General features: G+C 44.1%; 1 protein-coding gene across 3 annotated transcripts in view; it reads left to right on the top strand.

Annotated features, from left to right (window-relative positions):
• Positions 1-5,972: 5,972 nt before the first annotated feature.
• The window catches only part of ITCH (itchy E3 ubiquitin protein ligase), a 57,507-nt gene continuing 49,550 nt past the window's right edge, over positions 5,973-13,929 (top strand). For all 3 annotated transcript variants that reach the window (XM_015881349.2, XM_015881347.2, XM_015881351.2), the window contains exon 1: positions 5,973-6,088. The gene's annotated coding sequence lies outside the window, so the exon portion shown is untranslated. The remainder of the gene's footprint in view (positions 6,089-13,929) is intronic.

The following is a 13,929-nucleotide window of genomic DNA, read 5'->3' as shown; positions in this document are numbered from 1 at the left end:
GATTTAGGAGATAAGGACCTCATAACAGTGTATTATACCACATCAATTTAGAAGTAGCAAGAGCCTACGCCTACTGTACATGTACACCCTGGTCTCAGTGTTGCTCTCATTGGTGGTTTTGGAGCACCAGGTGGCACAGGATAGGCACTAAATTACAGGGAACAGGATGAAGTAAAACAGGGAAGAGTGCAAAAAAACACTCAAGCAGAGTACTCAAAACATTGACAGGATGTTGCTCATGCCATACATCCTGTTACTGCTTCACTTACTGTAATATTTCAGGTAAGAAAGTTCTGGGTTGTGAATTTAGCTATCTGCTTCACTGAGAGTTGAGAAACTCGGGGGGGGGGGGTGGAAGAGAGAAAGGAAGGAAGGAAGGAAGAAAGACAGGGAAGGCAAGGAAGGCAGGGAGGAAAGAAAGAAGGAAGGGAGGGAGGGAGAGAGGGAGATTGGACTTACTGGCTTGGTTAGGAAACAGATTTCAAGACTAGGAGGAAAAACATCTGTCTAAACTTCTGTGTAATACAGGTGATACTTCACACAGATACTCTGTACTAAACCAATTAGTTGCTTGTTGAGGGCAAATTATATATTATACACATTATAAGAAGCATTTTATGTAATCTGACAGGATCACTGTTAAAAAGAATGCTCATGATTTGCTCAACAGTATTTTCCCTTATTGCACTGGGAGGATCTGCACAGAGTGTGAATTAGAAGGGTACAGCAAATGAGGCTTTTTTCTTTGGGGTTGTACCTCATTTGTTACAGCAGGCAAAAAGATGGTTATCTGTGACGAGAACGGTCTGTTGGTTAACTCAGAGAAATCCTGGTTCCCATTCAGGGCAACCTGCAGGTCAGCCCACAGCACCTCACCCAGAGCAGCTGCCAGGCAGTACATCATCATCTGCAGGATGCCAGGTGTCTGCCAGAAAGTCACACAGTCCATCACTGCTGCACACCAAAATGCTGAGGGCGTCCTTCAGGGTATGCTGCACCCAAGTAGCTGCCATCCTGGGGAACACAATGAGCAGACTATGCTCTTTCGTATTCCTTGACCAGTGTTCTGCCAGGCAGCACGGGCTAAAGTTCAGGGTATATCACTGACCTTAGAAAATGTGGAACAGTGCCAAATACTGTGACAAATCAAACCCTCAAAGTGGTACCCACCGTCAGTGAAAACATCTGATGTTGTGTTCTGTACCTTGGTTCACTCTTACCCAGGAAATTCTTACTTACACAACCTCTGCAAAAAGAACTTCATTTGTGTCTGGGGAGAGCAACAATTCTGTCGCAGCAGCACTCAGGAGCACCCTGAATTAGGAGACTAATATTTTACTCTGCATGGTGGCTTGATAAGAGAGACTGAAGAATCCCTGTACTGAGTGATGCAGATGCAGGAGGTGCTGGATAACTGTGGTTTCAGTTAGCAAAAGCCATTCTGTGCAGCGAGAGTGTTTGATGACCTCGTTAGGTTCCATCATGGTAAATATCAGAAGGTGCCTAATGAAGGTTGTAACAGTGATGCCATCACTGGCATCTTCCAAGTAAAGTGCTTGGCTCTGCAGACTCTACTCTTAGCCAGAGCCCACAGAAGGGCTGTGAAGGCCCCAGCCAGCAGCAGCTTTCTTACATATGTGACTCACACTAATTTAGCTTAGTGAGGATTACATGTGGCCTTGAGCTTTTGTTCATGCCTAAAGTTGGCTTTTAGTATAGTGTCATTACAGATAGCATACCTACATACCTATAGTAGCCACAGATGTGCTACAGCTCATGCTGCAAGTGACCTCTGCCAACCTGTCTCAAGCAGAATCTCATGTAGTGCTTTATGTGTTTTAGCAAAGTCCTTCACAATGCTGTTTCACACTATTGTCCTTTGCAGCAATACAGAATAACAAAACTGGAGATATAGTTGAACTTTGACTTGTACTACAGCAAGGTTTCTATTGCTGTAACTGGCACTAGCATTCCAGTGACTATACCAATTGTCTCAGTGGTGTTAAATTCAACAAATTCCAGATTCACTGCAGCTAAATTTCTCCTCCCTGCTCCTTGGTAGAGACGTACCACACTTCACCAGGTTTTGAATGTTTGTGCTGCCACTTTGTCATCAACTGCCCAACAGAGGGCAGAGGGAGCCTTCATTTCAGCTTCGCTCTAGATGAGGACTACCAATATTTGCATAAGAGATTGGTATGACCAAGCTGGTTCCATTTGGAGGAGTAAGGTTAGTCTAAGGGTTAAAAGAAGGCTATGTTTTTGTTGCAAGAATGCTAGAAATTATTTACTTGAGAACATGCTATTTGTATGTGAAGCATGGTATATGAAGCAAAAGTGAGCTAGTAGGAAGAGAAGTTTGAACTAATTTTACCTCTTGACTCTTATTTTCAGTGTGACCCTAACAAAAGAAAAAATATCATGTTTTGTTTCTCTGAGGAGCCTGATGTACAGGAGTCTGGTTCAGTCCCTGGGATCCTGACTCTGGATTGGTGGTAAGACAGTACAACGTCATCTCCTGCCTCCCAGTCATAGTGAGCATGAGCACAGCATGAACTGAGGACTAAGCACTGAGCCTCGTAGAGCAAGTTTAACCAAGTAAATTCCCCCTTAAACCAGTCTGGGAAATTATGAACACTGCATGTGGTATGTTAATGGCATGCGATGGGACTGGAACAGCAAGACTTCTGCCCTTCCTGTTCCTCACCTGAAGTCTGTAATTCAGCTGCCCAGTTACTTCATGCTTACTGAGCATACAAAAAAGCCTGGGTAAAACAAATAGAGAGAAAGAGTGAGACTATTACTAGCGGGAGATAGCTAAAATCTTTTCCTGTTTGCTTCCCTGCAGTCCAAAACCAGAGCTTTTGTTCACATTTTATTGTTTAGAAGTGTAATGCTTCAGCTCCAAGGGACAGACAGATGTAGTGAGACTCATAACATGATGTCTTACTCAAGGGAATTTATAGCTTGGGATGTTCTGTAGTTTTTAGTGGAGAGCATTCAGGCATCCTGGTGTAAAGGACTATATAAAGTAAAGGAGATATGCAATCCTGAAAGCGATAAACATTTAAAGAATGGAAAATAGGACAATGGAAAAAAAGTTAATTGGCTTTACTTGGCTTGGGATCAAGCCCCAGGCATTTAAACTGTAGCTTCTCCTTTTGTGTTAGCTTTGATATTACACAGCTTTTTATCAGCACCTGTTCTGCTCTGAAACACAAGCTAATTTATACCAGAACAATTTGGAAAGAGGTAAACAGTCAGGGAATGATTCAGTCTTTCTGTTGTAAATAATAAGCAAGTGTACAAATGAGGGTGAGTGTCAGGGTGGGACAGGAGTAAACTGGTGGCTAAACAAGATAAAGGCTCTTTCTCTACTATCCTTCCCATTTCGAAAACTCTTCATAAAAGGTCTGGCAGAAGGAGATATGTGTATGTATGTGTTCCTAGACATAGGGTCTGGAAAGCAAGGCCATAGCAAGGACCCAAGGGTGCCTCTGGGAACCTGTAAACCTGCTGTGCCATTTCACCACTGATCCAGCTGAAGTGCTGGCTGCTTCCAAGACCTCTGTGAGGACAAAAGCAGGGCAAAGCTTCCAATCAAAGAACACACGGTAGGTTGTGGTGATTCTGCCCCTCTGCTCTGCTCTTGTGAAACCCCACCTGGAGTACTGCATCCAATTCCAGTAAGCTCCCAACACCAGAAGGACATGGAGCTGTGGGAGCACATCCAGAGAAGGACCATGGAAATGATCAGAGAGCTGGAGTACCTGCTCTAAGAGGACAGGCTGAGAGAGCTAGGGCTCTTCAGCCTGGAGAACAGAAGGTTCCAGGGGGACCTTACAGTGGCCTTCCAGTACCTGAAGGGGCCTACAGGAAAGGTGTGGAGGGCCTTCTTATAAGGGCATGTAGTGATAGGACAAGGGAAAATGGCTCTCAGCTGGAAGAGAGCAAATTTAGACCAGATATCAGGAAGAAATTCTTTACTGTGAGGATTGTGAGACACTGGCACAGGTTGCCCAGTGAGGCTGTGGGTGCCCCCTATCTCAAGGTGTTCAAGGCCAGGCTGGATGGGGCTGTGAGCAACCTGGTCTAGAGGGAGGTGTCCCTGCCTATAGCAGGGGGTTGGAGTGAGGTGACCTTAAGGGTCCTTTCCAACCCAAACTATTCTATGATTCATTCTATGATTCTGTTTCACACATCCCAGCATCAGCATTCCCTATCATTTCCCAAAAAAAATCCCCAGCAGATTTGTTGTTTAATGTTCTTCAGTCCCAGGAAAAAATCACATTCAGCTTTCTGTGTGGGAAGACAGTAACGATCTTCCCAGTATCTTATCCTCCCTTTAAAACATCCTGTTTTGGATGACTGTGTCATTTCCTTTCCCAAGACAGCTAATCACTTCCTCCTGGTTCTCTGATTATGCACTGGAGATCAATTGAATGATAAAATAATTAAGTGTCTTTGTTTTACCCTTTAATTAGATTACTTGGAAGTAATAACAATGTCTTGCCAACCTTGAAGGTTTTGTTCAGTTAGCAGGAATTAATTGATATTTTCCTACTGATATTTTCCTAAATCCCCAACCAAAGAAATCAATACTGATTTTAAAGGTGGTTAGAAGTATGCACGCTCTACCACCACACTATGTCTATGTTCACAAGTGAAAACAACTGATTATAAGGCAGCACGAAAAATAATCTCTTCTTAAAGATGATAATTTCAAAATAAGTTTGATCTTAAATTATAACTCATTCTCTGCAGCAATGATCCAGTTAAAACAAATTCCAGGAGACTTGTTTTTAAGAAGACTTGCTCTATAGATGTTTACAAAGTACTTTGAAATGCAGTCATAAAGAAAATGCTGTGAAAATGAAATATTCGTACACCTCTAAATCAGCAGCTGCACAAAACCTTAAGGCAGGCAGAAGTGTTAAGCCGTTATTAAAGATTTAAAGTAGCTTAGCAGCTAATCGAAATTGATGACATCTGATGACTACTCAACAGTCACTGTATGATATTTGCTTGGGGCTGTGTCTAGCCCAGAACAGGTAATTGTTCACACCATCAGAATTGCTTCCATGGTCACCATGGTCCCTTCAGTACCAGGACTGCCTTTTTGTTGTCGACACAGTGAAGTCCAAAATGAATGTGGATAAAATCTCAAGAAACTCAACAAAGATAAATGGTCCAAGATCTGCCTCTGGAAGGGAGCAGCCCCAATTCAACAGGACACACTGGGGGCAAGTGCTTGGAACACAGTTTGGTGGAGGAGGTGCTGGGGTCGCTTCTGCCACTGAATTAAATTCATCTGCATTTGCTACCTCAGTCTGGTGTTAAGTCATTATTCGGTGTTGGTGTAGCAGCTCATATAAAGGCTGTGATTTGTAACAGGGAAAATTCTGAAAGAGTTTGAATGGGATGATTTCACAACATTCATCTTGTCCTGGAAGCAGAAAATCATCAGTGGTGTGTGCACCCGGAATGCATTCTTTATGGATGTTACAGGTAACACTGGTGGAACTTGACTTGAAGCATCAAAAGCTGGAAAATAGAAAAAGAGATTAGGGTTGTTGATGCTGAAAAAACATTTTTAGCCCCAGTGCAAGTTACAAATGGAGGAAAAATATTGATAACAGAGAATTTACATGGTGTATCTGAAAAGTGATACTGAATGTCATTAATCCACATCTGCCTTAGCAGATGTGATGCAAACAGGGCGCTGGGTGCTGTCCTGCTGGGGAAAGCAGCCAGAGCTGCGTGCTGGCCTGGGCTTCACCTGCAGAGATGCTGCCTTAGTTGTGCTGTGTGAGCTGCCCTGTGTCCGTCGCTGTGTGTGACCCGCCGATCACTTCGGCCGCGCACCCGACAACCCACCCCGCCGGGCGACACCGCGGGGCGCACTGAGCATGCGCGGAGCATGGCGCGGCGCACGCTGGGAGTTGTAGTCACCTCCACCCCGTGGCGGCTCCGGCGACTCCGCGCGTGCGCAGATTGCGCCCGACTTTGGAAAGTCGCTGCCTCGGGTTGGGTCGGAGCGGCTGCCATCTTGGCCGAGGGACGGAGGAGCTGAACGGCGCCGTGCGCGGTGAGGGGAGCGGGCTCTGCAGCACGGGCAGGGCAGGAGGGAGGAGGAGGACGAGGACGAGGAGGAGGACGAGGAGGCGGGGGGTGGCGGCGGGGATGGGAGCTCCAGGGGCAGCGCTGCGGCTCCGCCGATCTCCTCGGCTCTGGGCGGGGGGCGCGGGGACCCCGCGGTTGTAGGCCCGGCCGCCTGAGGGGCTCCGGCCCCACGGAGCTTCACCGAGCGGCCTCGGCGCGCCGCGCTGTCCCCTCCCCGCCGGGCCGAGCCGGGGGCCCGGCCGCAGCCGGCGGTATCGCTCCGTGCCTGCGGCGGCGGTCCCGGGACCTCTGGCCTGTGTGTGGGGCTGCACGGCTCCTGCACGAGCCCACATCCCCCGGCCCCGCTGTTCCCCGGCAGCGCGTGTCGCCGCCCCGCTCGGCCTCCGCCATCCTGCCCGGGCTCCCGGGAGCCGGGACCGGTCACTTGGCCCTTTCGGCGCTCCGGGATCGCTCCCGGCCCAGGCGCTGCTTCTCAGCGGCAGTTCCGCAACACGGCCCCTTCCCTTTGTATTCAGCCCCGTCCTGTCTGTCTCTCGGGGTCTCGGCCGGGGGAGGCTGCTGTGTGGAGTTCTTTGCTTTGTTCCTGTGGGATAACAGCTGTGCCATGAAGCAGCGTTTCCCAGCACGAGTGTGGTTGGAGGTGTGTGTTCCCTCTTGCTGTTGCCGCCGCTTTATTTTGGAAACACGGCCGAGTTCTGGCTGTTAACTCTCCTGCTTCCTCACAGGGGTCTGTGACCTTGTGTGGCAATAACAACCAAGCACGAGTGGAAGGTGCCGTCTGAGGGTGTGAACGCCTTTATTAGATTGGCTCTGAAATCCAGGAGTTCAGCTTGTTGCGATAGGTGTAATCTGTGATGTTAAACTGATAAACAAGCTTAGCATCTATGTATGTGGGGAGAGAAAACCGAGTGTAGCAGTTGGGCCATCTGTTGTCATTTGCGTGGCATTCTTTACCCTTGAAGCTTCGGAAGATGTTCCCAGAGAAGTTAATCTTTATAGCTCAGGTAGGATAGAAAGGATCACAAACAGTTCTCTTTGTGAAACATTCTTTTTCTCAGTGTTCCTCATTGCTCTTTGTTTTAATCTCTGCCCCTTTACCCTCATCCTTTTGGCAGAGGAAGGAGGAGAAATGTGAACTGGGATTCCTGAGAAGACAATTAGTATCGAGAGCCAGTTGGCTGGCAGTTGGTCCAGCTACTGCTTGAATTGACCCGAACAAGTTATGCATAAAGAAGAATGAAACATCGGCTGCAATCTGTCATTAGCTCAGTGGGTTTTATTGCCTTTCAGACATCTTGTTTGAAGAACAAATTTTAATTCTTTCTTCTTCTAGTGAAAGTCCAAAGCAGTTCTAATTTAATTACAGTTATATTACTCTTTGCTACAGCCATTTGAATCCGAACTTGGTCTACTGTGCGTTCTTAGTTGTGGTTTGACTGACAGCTTTAATCACTGCTCTGGATACGTTCACCTCCAAGTGATCATCAGAGCAATATGCGGCATTCTAACCTGGAGTGAGTTTTCTTGTATTAAAACAAAGAACTGATGCCGTATGTGTAAGAGGTGACGTTGCAGTGGAAAATAACTGAGACTTCTGAGTGCTAACTTTGAAAGCTTCTTACAGATTAAACAGTTATTTTGGGTCTTAAGAGAGATCGAGAGATTATTCGTATGAATTTATAAGTTAACAGACATCGCCTCGTTTTCTTCACTCTATTTTTGTTCCTGTTGTAAAGTTAAGGGTGTTTTATGTGTGTGTGTGATGAGCCATTTCCTGAAATACAGAGTTGTTTGGTTTCTTTGGTTGGACGTTTCAAAACAGCTTGTGAGAGTGAACTGCAGAGCTGAGCAGCAGGTGGGAGGGCAGGTATTAGAGCAGCGAGGTGCTTCTCTTGGAGGCTTTGTTTCTCATTGTTTCTAAGAAAACTTGCATTAGGGCTGCTTGAAAACAGTGTTAAGTGAGGCTGAAAAAATGTTTGCATCTGCAGGAGTTAGATAATTTAATGGCATTATCGGTATCAGTCAGTGACAGAGTCTACAGAAACATCTGTAAATGCGAGAGATATATAAACAAAGTAGTAAACATACTCAACCCTGTTAAAATGCTTTCTGTATTGCAGCAAAAGCAATACAGTTTGTCCTAAAAAATAAAGGAAAAGATGTCAGTGGGGTTAAAGCAGGAGGGGAGCGCAATGCTGGAGCTTCTGGGTGCGCTGTCACTGATGCTGCTCGTTGTTAAGCCTTTCTGTTTGGCAGTCCAGTTGTGTTCATTTAATGTTCTAATTTCTGTCATTCTGTGTGTAAGTGGAGGAACTCCTTTGAGCCCTCACAGCTAAGGAGCGTGAATGTGCAGGTATGTCTTGGAGCAGAGCACTTGCCTGGGTCGATTTCAGTAACTGTTCTTTGTTGTGCTGTAGGTGAGCTTTGAAGTGAGGGCTCACCTCAGAAGAGGAAGCAGACAAGCCGGGATTACAGTCTTGCTTGGGAGGATTGTTTGGCTTATTTTACTTTTTACTGCCTCCCAAATTAAGTATTTTTAATGATTTTAGGCCATCAGCTTGTTTGTGTTTTTGTGCTGTGGAATGGCTGTCACCAGAGCTAATTCTATGCCTGCCTTCTGGAGAGGGAATGGTAGTTTCTCTTCATGCCTTTTGTATGAGAAAAATAGCAATAAGGACCTGAGTGTTGTGTAAGTGATTGGCTTCCAGCTTTTACTTCATCGGGCAGAGTTGTGCAGCTGAGGGATTGATCTTTTTCTTCATCAGAATTGCAAATTACACTTTATAGAAATGAAAATAATGCGACAGACAGGGAAAGAGCATTTTAAAGTAACCAAGGCCCTGTTTCTTAGGGCCCCCTTTTAAGTTATGCCTGGAATTTCTGCTTTAACTATAGTGGGACATAGAACAAACTTCCTGATAAACATCAAGGATTTTCCCCCCTCTGAGGAAACACGATCTGAGATGTTGTTACGCTGGTTATTCAAATCTTTTGTCCTTTAAAATGAACCAAACCCAACAGTACAACCCGGCGCTATGTTAGTGTGCTATTCCCTTTTAAAAAACATTTTATGCCAGTCCTCCCATTTAGGAACTGATAACGCCTGCCTTCCGCCCACCTGCCTGAGCTATTCTAAACTGCTCCTGGAAGGTGCCTATTGTTTCAGTGCAAAGCAGCAGTACTTACATGTTTGCATTTAGATCTGTGATTCTGAAGTTCGGAGCTTAGATTTAAATAGTGGTGTCACTGAGCAGAAGAGGCCTATTTGCTTCAGGTGGATCATTGAAGTATTGCTGTGTGAAACACTGTTTCTTGTTGAAAAGGGGGAATGCTAAGTGGCATCGTTTCTGGAGCTGTGCTGATCTCAGGTATTAGGCTGGGTGGGTTACGATACAGAACCTGGGACTCTTAAGAGAAGGTGGTTGAGCTCTGTAAAATCTTTGTTCTCTGTGCTTACTTTTATTTATAGATGTAGGTTTTTGTCAGGGGCTGGGTGTATTTTTTCTCTCAGCGTTAGCTAAGATACCTGGTAATCTTTGAACTTATACAAAGAGAAAGTAAAACCAGATCAGGTCTAAGAGACCTTGAATAGAGAAAAACAACTTAAAGACATAAGCTACACTCCGCATCTCATTTATTCATTATGTTATGAAATGGAAAGTGATTTGCAGTGTAATATTCATCGAGAGTATAAGCTTGTAGCAGGTAGCATGTTCATTTACTTAAATAAGACCGGCTGTTTGATTTCTGAAGTCTCACGTGGTTGTGATGGACTTTCTGACTGCAAGGTCCTTCATGCACTCTGCAGTATTACCTCTGAGAATGATGTGAAGCAGGTGCTGCTTTCTACAGCTCTGCTCCTTCTGCTACAGTGGAAGATGCTAAGGAAGGCTGAGCAGAGCTGAAGAGACAAACAGCGTGTTGTTAATTTTTAACATGCTTTTGGTCAGCATCCATCCCTGGTACCTGCTCCTGTTCCCTAATGCTTGCTGTCTTTTAATTATATATTAATAATCATTACTCTTGCTTGACAGTTAGAGCAATCAGGTATCCAAATGGTGATTTTTCCACTGCAGGTCTCATACCTGTTTAGTTGGATTGAGATCTGTTGCTCCAAGTGTGACATTTGTACTTTTCTAATGCTGTAATTTTTGTTCTGCCAGTACCATGATTTATTCTTCCCTTGATTTACTTGCAGCACAGCTAGATGGAGTTCTTTGTAAGGATTCCTCAATTTTCAACCTTTCTTACTTGTCAGGACCTGAAGTAATTACCTGTTTTGTCACTGATGAAGTTCTCTTCCTGTGGTTGCCTTCACAGGTGTGCATGTAGCTGAATGTTTGCTGCTTCTGTGACTGTATCACTTTGGAGTCTGGATTAAAAATTAATAATTAAAATATTACAAAATGTTCATAAGGCAAGAATGTATTTAGTTTGGTCTTTAACCCAACTCACTAGCTTACATGAAAGTGGTGACCTGCTTCTTTTCACTGATTTCACCTGAAGTTGAACTCCTGGCCCTGGCTGTTCAGGCGCTGGCTCCTGGAGCAGTGCTGCGTATGGAGGGTAAGGAAACTTTGCAGCGTGAAGGAGTGGGGAAAAGAAAAGGAAAACTGCAGATAACAAGTTAGTGTGGCACTCACTTGTTTGTTGTCTAAGGGCAGCAGGGCTGTTTCTTTTCTAAATACACATGGTTGGTGAAGCATGTGTGCTGTCAGGTGTGATGTTGTCTTCAAAGACACTTCTTGTTCCAGCTATTGGAGGGGAATGGGAATGAGGAGGGAAATGCCAGAGGTTTAGGAAAAAAAACTGGGCTACCTCATTCAACATTGGAAATAAGTCTCTGTAGCTGTCCAACCTAAATTGCTGGTATGTGTTCTCAGTTTATCACACTGTTTTAATTAGAGATTAATGGTGATGTGTGACATTTCTAATTCAATCTTAAAGTGCTCATCACCTGAAGTTGTAGAAGAAATCTTACAATCAATGGGCATTGCTCCTGTGAGTAACTGGCATACTTCACTTTCTGCTTGTTAAATTGAGTTTACCAGAAAGGCATTGGAATATCATTTTTGAATGCTGCTTAAGCATTCACAATAACCTTCCAGGTTTGGATAAAGATGTAAAGGTTGCCTGTGGAAAACTGTGAAATAATAGAATACTTATCTGTGTGAAATAAGTGCAAATATTTGACTTTTGCAAGTGCAGTGTGCGCTGTATGTTACAGTGACCAATTTCCAGAGAAGTGCTGCACTTGTTAAACATTTGCCTGAACTAAATCTGGTTCATGTCAATGAATAAGCTATCACAAGACGGAGGTTTTGTCATTGTTCCTCTACCCATTGAATTGGAGTATTTATTTAACCCCAGTTCTGACATATAGATTGGACACGTGGATTGGCTCTATGGAGACCTATTGATGTTGCAGGTGGTTTACTTGAGCATTCTCCAAAGTTTAAAGGTTTGAAATAGAGTCCTGTGGGGTGTGCGTACAGCATGTTGGTACGTTTTCCTTCACCCTCCAGGAGACCCTCAGAACTACAAGGCTTCTGTGGCATTAGTGACCATTTGGGAGTTATTATAGCAAAAGATAATGTGTGAGGAAAATCTCATCTTCCTATTTGTCTGGGATAAAACATGGCTGTCATGCTGGTGTTATTAGAGGCTGCTGTGTGACACTGTGAGGCTGAGTGTGGAAGGTACCAACAGAAGGAAGCTCACAGTGGAGGATAGACAGTGCAGGAGCTGGGAGGGCAGGGAGACTGCAGGTGCTAACAGTAGGGGTGGGATCTATTGGGACACAGATCCAACTGTCTGCAGTAGGAATTTATTTCCTTTTTGGAATTTCACTTCATGTTTTTAAATTAGCAAATTCTGTGCTTGGAATTTTATATTTTTGGTAGTTCATGCTTTGTAATTAAAAGTGGTAAGATTAGCTTTGCACACTACAAACTAAATACAAAGTGTATTAAAACCCTGCTCCCTTGATAACTGTGGGAGCTGCGTGCTCATCACTCTGATGCTGCTGTTCCACCAGTTCATGGAGAAGTTTTAGCTTTAGGAGGCATTTCTGAGCTTCTTCGTGGTTATATTTACATTGTAGCCCAGTAGTGTGATGATTGATTCCCTTCAAATTGAAAGATACCGTGTTTTGTTGTTAACACTGGTCTTGTGCTATCTTTTAAACGTATAATTGTCAGTTCTTCATGCAAAAAGTCTAGGCTGTGAAGACTGAAACATTCATTCAGCTATTTTATTGATTACTGAATTGATTACTTGAAATATTTCAGCTTCTGCAGTCTCCTGTGTAACCCAGGATTTCAGAAGACTAATCTGCTTTATCTTCATATGGTTTCAGGGCAGCCCCACAAAAAAGGCCATTTAGATGGGAGTGCTGACAGTATTGAAGTAATGGTTCAGTTCTAAGCTACCATCTGTTCTAGTTTGTTATGTTTTTCAGGGAGGTAGATGTAGCAAGTGGTTACATTGTGGAGATGCGGCCTTGGGATGGTTGTGTTGGTTCTTTCTTGTCATCTGGTCTGTGGCAAAGATTCTTAGGAAGCAGGTGGCAGGTGTCTGTTGTAGTTAAACAGCCAGAGTGTGATGCTCCCACAACTCAAGGTTTTACTTGCATCAGTTTTTGAAAAAGAATTTCAGCTCCCTCAGTGTTTGCTTAAATCTTCCAAAATTTGGACAGAAATTTTCATCTCCTTTACATCTTCCTGATTCGTGTGCTTTGTACTTCAGATTGGAAAGCCTCAGTCTTTGTTTCAATCTGGCACTGGGTTTAGTCTGTAGAAATATCATTTCATCTTGTTGCTAATGGTAGACTTCAAGTTCTAGTTTCTTTAGTCAACTGTAACACTCCAGAGTATTGGAAGATGCAGATTTGCAATGCATGTGTGTGTGCACGATGGTAGCCAGCTAAGTGGCTGCAGTTGGACACTGTGGTTGTTGCAGCTCAGTTTCTCAATGGGTGCTGCATCGTGTCCCATCTCACTTGCTGGAGCACCTAAAGGCAGCAAGTGACAGAACTTTCTTATTCAAGAGATTTCAAATAATCAGCAAATTTCAGATTTGTCATTATGTCAGTGGTGATTCATCATTTCTTTGATGATCCTTGCCAGGTAGTAATGCAGATCTATGCAGACTGTTTTGATTCAGTGCATTGCTCAGACACCTGCAGTGATGATCTGTTCAGCAGGGAAGGTGATGGCAGGTGATGCTGTTTGCCATGGTATTTCTCCTGAAGCCTCCACTCATGGCCCTTGTTACCTTGTTTCTTGAGAGCAAATAAGCTGAGGCATATCTGGGCCTCTCTTTGCTACTATACCCCCAAAGAGGCCTTCACATGTGGTGTTCTTCATTAAAATCCACAGAATTTATAGAGAAACCCTAAAACCAGCTGTGAAGTGTGCTGTACAGGTTTGTGCGGAACATACCTACATTAATCTAAGCAGGAATCATTACAATCTGCTTTATGCTTTTAAGAAGACAGCCTGCTGTGTTTGAGTCCTTCAAGCAACAGGATGTAGTTTGTATTCTGGGTTTATAGACACGAGTATACAGCAGCTGTAAAAAAAAAACCCTACTTTTTAAAACAATCGTAAGTTGTCATACTTAGTAGTGATTACAGGTAAGAGCATAATTTATTAATGGTCGTATTTTGGTTTGTTTTAATCATTCTCCAGGAGTTAAAACCTTCACGTAGGTTTGAATAAGGATGTGTGTGAACCAGTGGTAGTGAAGTATAACACTGAGAGTGGAGTAGGGAAATACATTGGAGCAAGTGCTGAGGTGTAAACA

Source organism: Coturnix japonica, chromosome 20, assembly GCF_001577835.2.
Source record: "Coturnix japonica isolate 7356 chromosome 20, Coturnix japonica 2.1, whole genome shotgun sequence".
In the NCBI taxonomy this organism is placed as follows: domain Eukaryota; kingdom Metazoa; phylum Chordata; class Aves; order Galliformes; family Phasianidae; genus Coturnix; species Coturnix japonica.
Note: the sequence above shows the minus strand (reverse complement) of the source record. Positions and strands in the feature narration are given on the sequence as shown.